Here is a 12,624-nt window from a genome sequence, read left to right as displayed (position 1 = left end):
AGGTTCCCAGTTTGTCTCGAGGTTCTGGCGAGCCTTTTGTGGTAGGATGGGCATTGACCTATCTTTCTCCTCGGCCTTCCATCCTCAGACTAATGGCCAGACCGAACGAACCAATCAGACCTTGGAAACATATCTGAGATGTTTTGTTTCCGCTGACCAGGATGATTGGGTGTCATTTTTGCCGTTGGCTGAGTTCGCCCTTAATAATCGGGCCAGCTCGGCTACCTTGGTCTCTCCATTTTTCTGCAATTCTGGGTTCCATCCTCGTTTCTCTTCAGGACAGGTTGAGTCTTCGGACTGTCCTGGTGTGGATTCTGTGGTGGACAGGTTGCAGCAGATCTGGACTCAGGTAGTGGACAATTTGACCTTGTCCCAGGAGAAGGCTCAGCTTTTCGCTAATCGCAGACGCCGTGTGGGACCCCGACTTCGTGTTGGGGATCTTGTTTGGTTATCTTCTCGTCATATTCCTATGAAGGTTTCCTCTCCTAAATTTAAACCTCGTTTTATTGGTCCGTATAGGATTTCTGAGATTCTCAATCCGGTGTCTTTTCGTCTGATCCTCCCAGACTCCTTTTCCATACATAATGTATTCCATAGGTCGTTGTTGAGGAGATACGTGGCACCTATGGTTCCATCTGTGGAGCCTCCTGCCCCTGTTTTGGTGGAGGGGGAATTGGAGTATATTGTGGAGAAGATTTTGGATTCTCGTGTCTCTAGACGGAAACTCCAGTATCTGGTCAAATGGAAGGGTTATGCTCAGGAAGATAATTCCTGGGTTTTTGCCTCTGATGTCCATGCCCCAGATCTTGTTCGTGCCTTTCATGTGGCTCATCCTGGTCGGCCTGGGGGTTCTGGTGAGGGTTCGGTGACCCCTCCTCAAGGGGGGGGTACTGTTGTGAATTCTGTGGCTGAATTCACTTCTGTGGTCACAAGTGGTATTGCAGTCTCTGGGCTTCCTCCCTCAGGTGTTTTGGTGAGCTTGTTGGCTGCCTTGCTATTTAGCTCCACCTGAGTCTGTCTTCCTTGCTCCTTGTCAATGTTCCAGTGTTGGATCTGAGCTACTGCATCTTTCCTTGGGCCTGCTGCTCTGCTAGATAAGTGCTTCTAGTTTGTTTTCTGTTTTTTCTGTCCAGCTTGCTATTAACTTTTGCTGGAAGCTCTGAGAAGCAAAGGGGTGCACCGCCGTGCTGTTAGTTCGGCACGGTGGGTCTTTTTGCCCCTTTGCGTGGTTTTCGTTTTAGGGTTTTTTGTAGACTGCATAGTTCTCTTTGCTATCCTCGCTCTGTCTAGAATATCGGGCCTCACTTTGCTGAATCTATTTCATTCCTACGTTTGTCTTTTCATCTTGCTAACAGTCATTATATGTGGGGGGCTGCCTATTCCTTTGGGGTATTTCTCTGAGGTAAGTCAGGCTTGTATTTCTATCTTCAGGCTAGTCAGCTCCTCAGGCAGTGTCGAGTTGCATAGGTAGTGATAGGCGCAATCCACTGCTGCTTATAGTTGTGTGAGGATAGATCAGGTACTGCAGTCTACAGAGATTCCACGTCTCAGAGCTCGTCCTATTGTTTTTGGTTATTGCCAGATCTCTGTATGTGCGCTGATTACTGCACGCTGTGTTGCCTGATTGCCAGCCATAACATGGCACACAAGCCCAGAGGCCAATATTAATCTCCCACTTTTTTTTTTTTGTTCCAGGGAAAATTTATAAACCCAATAAAAAAAATAATAAATAGGCTTTCTATGGCCCACTATCTGAGAGAGAGAGATGGCACGCTTAGGACTGGCACACAAGCACAAAGGCCAATATTAATCTCCCTTTTTTTTTCAGGGAGAATTTATAAAACCAAAAAAAAAATAAATAAATAGGCTTTCTATGGCCCACTATTTGTGAGAGAGATGGCACGCTCAGGACTGGCACACAAGCCCAGAGGCCAATATTAATCTCCCACTTTTTTTTTTTGTTCCAGGGAAAATTTATAAACCCAATAAAAAAAATAATAAATAGGCTTTCTATGGCCCACTATCTGAGAGAGAGAGATGGCACGCTTAGGACTGGCACACAAGCCCAAAGGCCAATATTAATCTCCCTTTTTTTTTCAGGGAGAATTTATAAAACCCCAAAAAAATAAATAAATAGGCTTTCTATGGCCCACTATTTGTGAGAGAGATGGCACGCTCAGGACTGGCACACAAGCCCAGAGGCCAATATTAATCTCCCACTTTTTTTTTTCTTTGTTCCAGGGAAAATTTATAAACCCAATAAAAAAAATAATAAATAGGCTTTCTATGGCCCACTATCTGAGAGAGAGAGATGGCACGCTTAGGACTGGCACACAAGCCCAAAGGCCAATATTAATCTTCCACTGATTGATTTATTGATTTTTTCAGGTAGAATTTAGAACCCAAATAAAGCAAAAAAAAAAAAAAATGGGCTTTCTATGGCCCACTGAGTGAGTGATGATGCACACAGGAGTCAGGAGTGGCACACAAGCCCTGAGGCCAATATTTTTCTCCCACTGATTGATGTAGTGATTTTTTCAGGTAGATTTTATAACCCAAATCAAGCAAAAAAATAAATAGGCTTTCTATGGCCCACTGACTGAGAGATGGCACACACAGGAGTCAAGAGTGGCACACAAGCCCTGAGGCCAATATTTTTCTCCCACTGATTGATGTAGTGATTTTTTCAGGTAGATTTTATAACCCAAATCAAGCAAAAAAATAAATAGGCTTTCTATGGTCCACTGAGTGAGAGATGGCACACACAGGGATGGCACTCTAGCAGAAATGTCAATCTTAATCTCCCACAAAAAAAAAAAAAAAAAAAACAGGGAGTGTCCAACAATTACTATCTCCCTGCAGTAATCTCAGCCAGGTATGGCAGGCAGCAATAAGGAGTGGACTGATGCACAAATTAAACAAAAAGTGTGGACAAACAAAAAAGATAGCTGTGCAGAAAGGAAGGAACAAGAGGATTTGTGCTTTGAAAAAAGCAGTTGGTTTGCACAGCGGCGTACACACAGCAATGCAGCTATCAGGGAGCCTTCTAGGGCAGCCCAATGAGCTACAGCGCTGAGGGGAAAAAAAAAATGTAGCTTCCACTGTCCCTGCACACCGAAGGTGGTGTTGGGCAGTGGAAATCGCTACAGCACAAGCGGTTTGGTGGTTAATGGACCTTGCCTAACGCTATCCCTGCTTCTGACGAAGCGGCAGCAACCTCTCCCTAAGCTCAGATCAGCAGCAGTAACATGGCGGGAACGCCCCTTTATAGCCCCTGTGACGCCGCAGACAGCAAGCCAGTCACTGCAATGCCCTTCTCTAAGATGGTGGGGACCAGGACCTATGTCATCACGCTGCCCACACTCTGCGTTTACCTTCATTGGCTGAGAAATGGCGCTTTTCGCGTCATTGAAACGCGACTTTGGCGCGAAAGTCGCGTACCGCATGGCCGACCCCGCACAGGGGTCGGATCGGGTTTCATGAAACCCGACTCTGCCAAAAGTCGGCGACTTTTGAAAATGAACGACCCGTTTCGCTCAACCCTAATTTGGATATTTGATATCTTTTTTTCAGTTGTGTGGACATTACAATATGTCATAAAGTTTTAATCAATGAGGGTACTTTCTTCAGGCCCTCACTACCTTAAAACTGAAAATCTAATTCACAAATGTCCCATAGGCAGTCATTTTGCAAAAGATATTCTCAAGACAAACCAATGTGCAAAGAACTACAACACAGCTCTATTTAAAAGAGCAGGGCATTGTTATTCCCAGCACAGTGGGTGGCCAGCAGCATGACTTTGCAGGAAAAATCTATGAATGAGCAGCAGCTCTAAAGGTACCGTCACACTTAGCGACGCTGCAGCGATACCGACAACGATCCGGATCGCTGCAGCGTCGCTGTTTGGTCGCTGGAGAGCTGTCACACAGACAGCTCTCCAGCGACCAACGATGCTGGTAACCAGGGTAAACATCGGGTTACTAAGCGCAGGGCCGCGCTTAGTAACCCGATGTTTAGCCTGGTTACCATCGTTAAAGTAAAAAAAAACAACCACTACATACTTAACTACCGCTGTCTGTCCCCGGCGCTGTGCTTCTCTGCTCTGGCTGTGAGCACAGCAGCCGGAAAGCAGAGCGGTGACATCACCGCTGTGCTTTCCGGCTGCCCGGCGCTCACAGCCAGAGCAGAGAAGCACAGCGCCGGGGACAGACAGCGGTAGGTAAGTATGTAGTGGTTGTTTTTTTTACTTTAACGATGGTAACCAGGGTAAACATCGGGTTACTAAGCGCGGCCCTGCGCTTAGTAACCCGATGTTTACCCTGGTTACCAGCGAAGACATCGCTGAATCGGCATCACACACGCCGATTCAGCGATGTCAGCGGGAGAGCCAGCGACGAAACAAAGTTCTGGAGTTTCTTCCCCGACCAGCGATATCACAGCAGGATCCTGATCGCTGCTGCCTGTTACACTGGACGATATCGCTAGCCAGGACGCTGCAACGTCACGGATCGCTAGCGATATCGTCTAGTGTGATGGTACCTTTATCTAATGGTATGGCCCTTTCATTCTGAGGATTGAAAGGGGGTTCCAAAGGTTGGACCCCTACAGCTCAATAAGTTACTACAGATCTTTGCTATATTACATATCATCTTATAGCAGTAAAACCTTTATAGGTAAGAAAAAAGGAAATGTCACATATTGCTGTGCTTGCTGATTCCTCAATACTTCTAAGAAATACTTGTTGATGGATTTTCCAGCAGCCCACCATGCAGAATCAGAATTTTCCTCAAATCAGTGATGTAAGCTCATTCGCAGCAAAAATTGTCAGAGAATACTGTATTTTTTGGACTATAAGATGAATCGGACCATAAGACGCACCCCAAATTTTCAGAAGGAAAATAGGGGGAAAAAATGTGTCAAATAGGGGTCCGTCTTACAGTCCGAATTCAGCTTACCATGGGGGGTGATCAGCACAGGTGGAGGAGTTGTCACAGGGGAGCATGGTCACGAGGTTGTTCTGTGGTCCAGACTGGTGTGGTGGCCTCTGGTGAATCCCATCCCAGGCTGGTGCAAAGGTGGTTCTCTGGGGTCCAGGGTTAATCCGCCTTTATTTTGTGACAGGTTCAGCGGTGGTGCTCTGTGGTGCGGCGGGGCTCTGCCGGCATTTTGCGACAGGTGCAGCGGTGATGCTCAGTGCTGCGGCGGGGCTCCGTCGGCATTTTGTGAAAGCCCAGAGGCTCCTGCAGATCCATTGCTGCAATGCGATGGCTTCTGGGAAAATGGCCGCAGGGGCGGTGCATACCCAGATTGAGATCTCAGCAACTTGATCGTCCTGAGATCTCGTCTCCCGGAGGCAACCACATCACAGCAATGGATCTGCGTGGGTCTCCGGGCTTTCAGAAAATTTCGGCGTAGTCCTCCCGCACCACCGCCGCACCACAGAGCACGACTGCTACACCATAGAGCATGACCGCCATACCAGTATGGGAAGGGAGGCTGCATCACCCTGCAGCATTGGACTGGGACTACCGCCACAGTGTTTTGTAAGTATATTACGGCTATAAGACACACTCCCATTTTCCCAAAACAATTTTTGCGAAAAAAGTGCATCTTATCGTCCGAAAAATAAGGTAAGTGCAGATTGTCAGAGTTCAACAATTTTCATATAAAAGACACAATTTGGCTACAATGAATATTTTCCATCAATCAGGTATACTGTATAACACATCCTTGGCTAGACCATGTATTTTGTTTTAGTTTCATGCAGTTAGTAATCCAGTATATTTTGACAGCAGATTTACATTACATTTACATTTCCTGAAATGTATTAAAAGTATCTTCCAAATCACATTATTTTAGTGTTCTTTTTTTAGCTAAATACGAAGTCTTTAAAAAAAACCTTTTCAATATAAAAGCGTTCTTGCTTCTAATTAGCTAAACCTAATTAAACTTAATAAATAGCATAACTTCATAAGTGAAAAAGTATTTTTATTTTATTCTATTTTTATAGAGATGCTTCTGATATTAGGTGACAGTCTTTCCATATGTAAATAACTCAGTCAAAGTTTCTGAGATGAAAAGGTTTGAATACTTAAAAGTATGGCATCTGAATGCTAACACTCATTTATGAGGTGTAATGAAAAAAATGTTCCTTGGTGCATTATCCTGTGTAAACAGGACTCAGATTGCCAAGAACCATGGCAGCCTATGTTCACTGAGCTGATTTAGTATAGATCGCTCAGAGCGCATTGTTTACTTTGGTCTGCCTGTTTAAAAAGGCTATTAAAGGGAACCTGTCACCAGGTTTTTCCCATATAAAGTAGGACCAGAACCTTTAAATCCTTTTTTACCACATTCTAGAATGCTGTAAATATGTCCCCAATGTGCTCTGTATAACAGAAAAAACAGCTTTTATTATACTTACCTATAGCATTGTCTTGCACAATGGGCATCGCTGGTCTTGGTCTGGCACCTTCTCTCTTCTTACGATCACCATCCTCCAAATCGGTTCTTGTGGATGATACGTCATAAATCATCCTCAGAGTGTCCTCCATTGAGCTCCTGCACTGGCGTACTTTTCTCTGCCCTGATGAGGGCAGAGCAAAGTACTATAATGCACATGCATGATTGATAACATCAGAGACAGTTTTGGTTGACAACCCCCAGAGCTCTTCCTCCTAACTGCTCAGCCCTCCTCCTCCAAAACCAACTTCTCCAACATTACAGAAGATCAACTCTCCACTCTACTCTTAAAATCACATTACACCACCTGTGCACTTGACTCTATTTCATCCCACTTTATCCCAAACCTCACCACAGTCTTCATTCCATCCCTAACTCATCTCTTCAACCTATCATTAACAACTGGTGTTTTCCCCACAAGTTTTAAACATGCCTCAATCACACCTATCCCCAAACAACGCTCTCTTGACCTAGCCTCTGTATCTAGCTATCGCATCATGTCACTTTTCCGCTATGCCTCAAAATTACAGGATCAACACGTCCATCTTGAACTGTCCTCACACCTCTCTTCTTGCTCCCTTTTCGACCGCTTGCAATCTGGCTTAAGGCTGCATCACTCTTCTGAAACTGCCCTAACTAAAGTCACCAATGACCTATTAACCACTAAAGCCAAGTGACAGAGAGAATCTGGAATTCCTTGCCAGAAGAGGTGGTGATGGCTAACTCAGTCAAGGGGTTCAAGAGAGGCCTGGATGTCTACCTGGAGTGTAACAATATTGTATCTTACAGATTACAGTTATTAGGGTCTTTTGAAGGACATAGATCTGGGAATTTATTCTGATGGAATATAGGCTGAACTGGATAGACAAATGTATTTTTTTGGCCTTGCTAACTATGTTACTGTGTTACTATGTTATTACTCTTTCCTACTTCTCCTGTCCTCTGCCTTTGACACAGTGGACCATTCCCTATTACTACAGACCCTCTCTTCTCTTGGCATCACTGACTTGGCCCTATCTTAGAACTCGTCATAGCTAACAGACCGGACATTCAGCATCTCCTACTCATACACCACCTCCTCACCTCGCCCCCTATATGTCGGAGTCCTGCAAGGTTCAGTACTAGGGCCCTTGCTGTTTTCCATTTACACCTTCAGCCTGGGACAGCTCATGGAATCACATGGCTTTCAGTATCACCTCTATGCTGATGACACACAGATCTACAGCTCTGGGCCAGATATCACCCCCCGACGGACCAGATATCACCCCCCGACTAACCAGAATCCCACAACTTCTGTCTGCTATTTCATCCTTCTTCTCCGCTAGATTTCTAAAACTTAATATGGACAAAACATTTCATCATCTTTACCCCATCTCACTCAACCCCTCCAACGGATCTATCTATTAAAGTTAATGGCTGCTCACTCTCCCCAGCCCCACAAGCTTGATGCCTTTTGGGTAATCCTTGATCTCTTCTTCTAACCTCATATCCATGTCCTTTCCACTTCCTGACGACTTCAACTCAAAAATATTTCCCGGATCCATACATTTCTCAGCCAAAAATATGCAGAAACCCTAGATTATGCCCTCATCATCTCCCGCCTTGATTACTGCAACCTCCTGCTCTGTGGCCTCCTGTTATGATGCGGTGGTCTAGGAGCAACATGGAACGAGCTCTGAAGGAAGTGGTAACTGTACTGACTGCAGTCCCTAAACTCAACACAACACTAGAAGTAGCCGTGGAATGCTCCTAACTCTCCTTAGGCATCTCGTCACAGCCTAAGAGCTAACTACCCCTAAAGACAGAAGCAGGAAAACTATCTTGCCTCAGAGAGAATCCCCAAAGGATAGATTAGCCCCCACAAATAATGACTGTGAGTGGAGAGGAAAAAGACATACACAGAATGAAACCAGGATGAGCACAGGAGGCCAGTCTAGCTTGATAGATAGGACAGGATGGAATACTGTGCGGTCAGTATTAAACACTACAAAAATCCACACAGAGTTTACAAAACAATTCTCCACACCTGACTAAAGGTGTGGAGGGTAAATCTGCTTCCCAGAGCTTCCAGCAAGACAGAATTAATTCATACTGATAATGCTGGACAAACATAGAAAGCACAGAATGGATAAGTCCACAATCTATGGACAGAAAAGAGCAAACAAAAACTTAGCTTAGCTGAACTGGTCAGGATAACAGGGAACTCCAAAGAGATGTGAATCCAACCAGGAACCATTTACAAGTGGCACTGGCTGAAGGAACAGCCAGGCCTAAATAGGCGACCAGAGGAGACGATAAGTGAAGGCAGCTGATGACATCTAACTCCAAGTAGCAGCCATACCACTTGAAACCACAAGAGGGAGCCCAAGAGCAGAACTCACAAAAGTGCCACTTACAACCACCGGAGGGAGCCCAAGAGCAGAATTCACAACAGCCTCCCCTCTAACATTCTTGCACCCCTTCAATCTATTCTAAACTCTGCTGTCTGACTAATCCACCTGTCCCCTCACTATTTCCTGGCCTCTCCCCTCTGTCAATCCCTGCACTAGCTCCCCATTACCCAAAGACATCAGTTCAAAACCCTAATCATGGCATACAAAGCCATCCACAAACTGGGTCCTCCATATATCTGTGACCTCGTCTCTCAGTACTTACTGTACCTGCATGCAACCTCCAATCCTCACAAGATTTCCTTCTCTACTCCACTCTTATCTCCTCTTCCCACAATCGCATACAAAAATTCTCCCATGCATCACCCCTACTCTGGAACTCTCTACCACAACATATCAGACTCTCGCTTACCATGGTAACCTTCAAAAAGAACCTGAAGACCTAGCTCTTCCGACAAGCCTACAACCTGCAGTAACCACTGATCCACCAAACCACTGCACAACCAGCTCTGCCCTACCCTATTGTATCCTCACCCATCCCTTGTAGATTGTGAGCCCTCACGGGCAGGGTCCTCTCTCCTCTTGTAGCAGTCGTGACATGTATTGCTTAAGATTACTGTACTTGTTTTTATTATGTATACCCCTCCTCACACGTAAAGTGCCATGGAATAAATGACGCTATCATAAAAAATAATAATAGTAATGCATGGAGAACGGACAAAGAGAGCAAGACCGTGCACACTACATTACTTTGACCTGCCCTCGGCAGGGCAAAGAGAAGTATGCCTGCACAGGAGCATGATGGAAGATGTGTGTACCATCTATGCTGGCATCACTGCATGGCTTCCCACCTTCCCTCTTACTTACCACTCTAAGCCATGCTGTGAGTTTTGTCCTCTGCCAGCTCCATGCTCTGGGCCTCATGTCCTTGCTTGCTGTATACTTCCTGGCTGTATTCTTAGGGCGGTGGCCCCGGCATTTTCTGTTTCTTATAGAGACTGTGTGCACTTTCCTAAGGTTTCCCCTGCCAATTGCCAAGAGGCATCAGGTACTTAAGGCATTCCCACCCCTAGGGGATGCCTGAGAAACAAACTCTGTCAGTCTGTCTTTGGCTACCAAGTTACCTCGTCCTGTCCTGCTATTTCTCTTTTCTCTGCCACCCAGAGTGGCTACTTACCCTGTCCTGCACCTGTATCCTGTGTCTCTTGTTTCTGCCTTCTCAGGGTTATGCATACCCTGGTCTGAATCTTTGTTCCTGTACCTGACCCTGTGTGAACTGAGTCCTATACCTGTGTCTCTTTGTATCCCTTTCTGCTTTCTGCAGACTTTCCTATCCTGCTGTGTGCTACCTTGTGTTCACTCCTGCTCTTTCCTCCACATCCTGTGGCTCTGCCCTTTGCTCCACATTCTGCGGCTCTGCCCTTTGCTCCATATCCTGCAGCTCTGCCCTTTGCTCTGCCTCCTGTGGCTCTGCCCTTTGCTCCACCTCCTGCGGCTCTGCCCTTTGTTCTGCCTCCTATGGCTCTGCTCTTTGCTCTGCCTCCTGCGGCTCTACTCTTTGCTCCGCCTACTGTGACTCTGCTCTTTGCTCCACCTCCTGCGGCTCTGTTCTTTGCTCCACCTCCTGTGGTTCTGATCTGCTCCAACTCTTGCAGTTCTACTCTGCATCCCGCGGTCCTGTCCCTCCAGTCTGTACTAGTTCCTACCTGTTCCCTTATCCTACTTATTCCTGCCTGTGTTCCTGTGTCTCTTGAAGCAGTTCCTGTCCCTCCAGTCTGAACTAGTTCATAACAGTTCCTGCCCCTCCAGCGTGAACAGACTCTTATCTGTTCCCTACTCGTACATGCCTGTGTTTTTGCCCTACCCATTACCATTCTGATTCCTTCAGTGTGTTCCATGCTCACCTGCCTGCCAGAGTGCCCGTCTACCTGCCAGAGTGCCCGTTGTGCCCGCCTGCCAGCCAAAGTGCCAGCCATGCCCACCTACCTGCCAAAGTGACAGACGTGCCAGCCTGCCTGCCAGAGTGCCAGCCGTGTCTGCCTTCCTGCCTAGAGGTCCAGCCATGCCCGCTTGGCTTCCAGAGTACCAGCTGTGCCCACCAGAGTACCAGTCGAACCTGTCTGCACATGCCTGCACTTGTTATTAGTATTTAGTCCCTCAGTGGGATCAGCTGCCGCAGCCAGACACTACCCTGAAGTGCTACCTGGCAACTACCTGCTGCACAAACCTGACCTCACCATCAGAGGCTCCAGTGAACACCAAGGTAGCTGCTTAGTCACGCCCCTTTCAGGGTAGTCTGGTTCATGGCACAGTGGGGCCACAATCCCTCACTTATGTCACTCAACGCGCGAGTGTAACAGTGTGTCATCCACATGAAGCAAGAGGGAGGAAGGTGATGGCAAGAAATGAAGAGGCGCCGAATCAAGACTAGAGATGCCTATTGGACTGTAATAAGAGCAGTTTTGCAACAGTAGTTAATTAACCCCTTTCTGATATTGGATGTACTATTCCGTCCATATGGGGTGGGCCCTAATTCCCAAGGACGGAATAGTACGTCCAGCGCGATCGGCCGCGCTCACAGGGGGAGCGCAGCCGATAGCAGCCGGGTGTCAGCTGACTATCGCAGCTGACATCCGGAACTATGTGCCAGGAGCTGTCATGGACCGCTCCCGACACATTAACCCCCGGCACACCACGATCAAACATGATCGCAGTGTTCCGGGGGCATAGGGAAGCATCGCGCAGGGAGGGGGCTCCCTGCGGGCTTCCCTGAGATGATCGGTACAAGGCGATGTGCTCACCTTGTACCGAGTGTCTTCTCCCTGCAGGCCCCGGATCCAAAATGGCCACGGGGCAACTTCCGGGTCCTGCAGGGAGTACTTCAGGGTCCAGAGCAGGCTCTGGTAACCAAGCAGCAGGGCACGCCAGATTGCTGATCTGACACAGTGCTCTGCAAAGTGTCAGATCAGCGATCTGTCACTATACAGTGATGTCCTCCCCTGGGACAAAGTAAAAAAGTTTAAAAAAAATTTTTTAGATGTGTAAAAAAAAAATCCTAAATAAAGAAAAAATATATATATATATTGTTGACATAAATACATTCCTTTATCTAAATTAAAAAAACAATAAAAGTGCACATATTTAGTATCCCACGTCCGTAACGACCCGACCTATAAAACTGTCCCACTAGTTAACCCCTTCAGTGAACACCGTAAAAAAAAAAAAAACGAGGCAAAAAACGCTATATTATCATACCGCCGAACATAAACTGGAATAACACGCGATCAAAAAGACGGATATAAATAACCATGGTACCGCTGAAAACGTCATCTTGTCCCGCAAAAACTAGCCACCATACAGCATCATCAGCGAAAAAATAAAAAAGTTACAGTCCTCAGAATAAAGGGATGCAAAAATAATTATTTTTTCTATAAAATAGTTTTTTATCGTATAAAAAGCGCCAAAACATAAAAAATGAAATAAATGAGGTATCGCTGTAAACGTACTGACCCGAAGAATAAAGCTGCTTTATCCATTTTACCAAACGCGGAACGGTATAAACGCCCCCCCCCCTCAAAAAAAAAAAAGAAATTCATGAATAGCTGGTTTTTGGTCATTCTGCCTCACAAAAATCGGAATAAAAAGCGATCAAAAAATGTCACGTGCCCGAAAATGTTACCAATAAAAACGTCAACTCCCGCAAAATCAAGGCCTCACATGACTCTGTGGACAAAAATATGGAAAAATTATAGGTCTCAAAATGTGGTAACGC

The sequence above is a fragment of the Ranitomeya imitator genome, chromosome 5, assembly GCF_032444005.1.
Source record: "Ranitomeya imitator isolate aRanImi1 chromosome 5, aRanImi1.pri, whole genome shotgun sequence".
In the NCBI taxonomy this organism is placed as follows: Eukaryota; Metazoa; Chordata; class Amphibia; order Anura; family Dendrobatidae; genus Ranitomeya; species Ranitomeya imitator.
The sequence above is the reverse complement of the archived record's forward strand: the minus strand, read 5'-3'. Positions refer to the sequence as shown.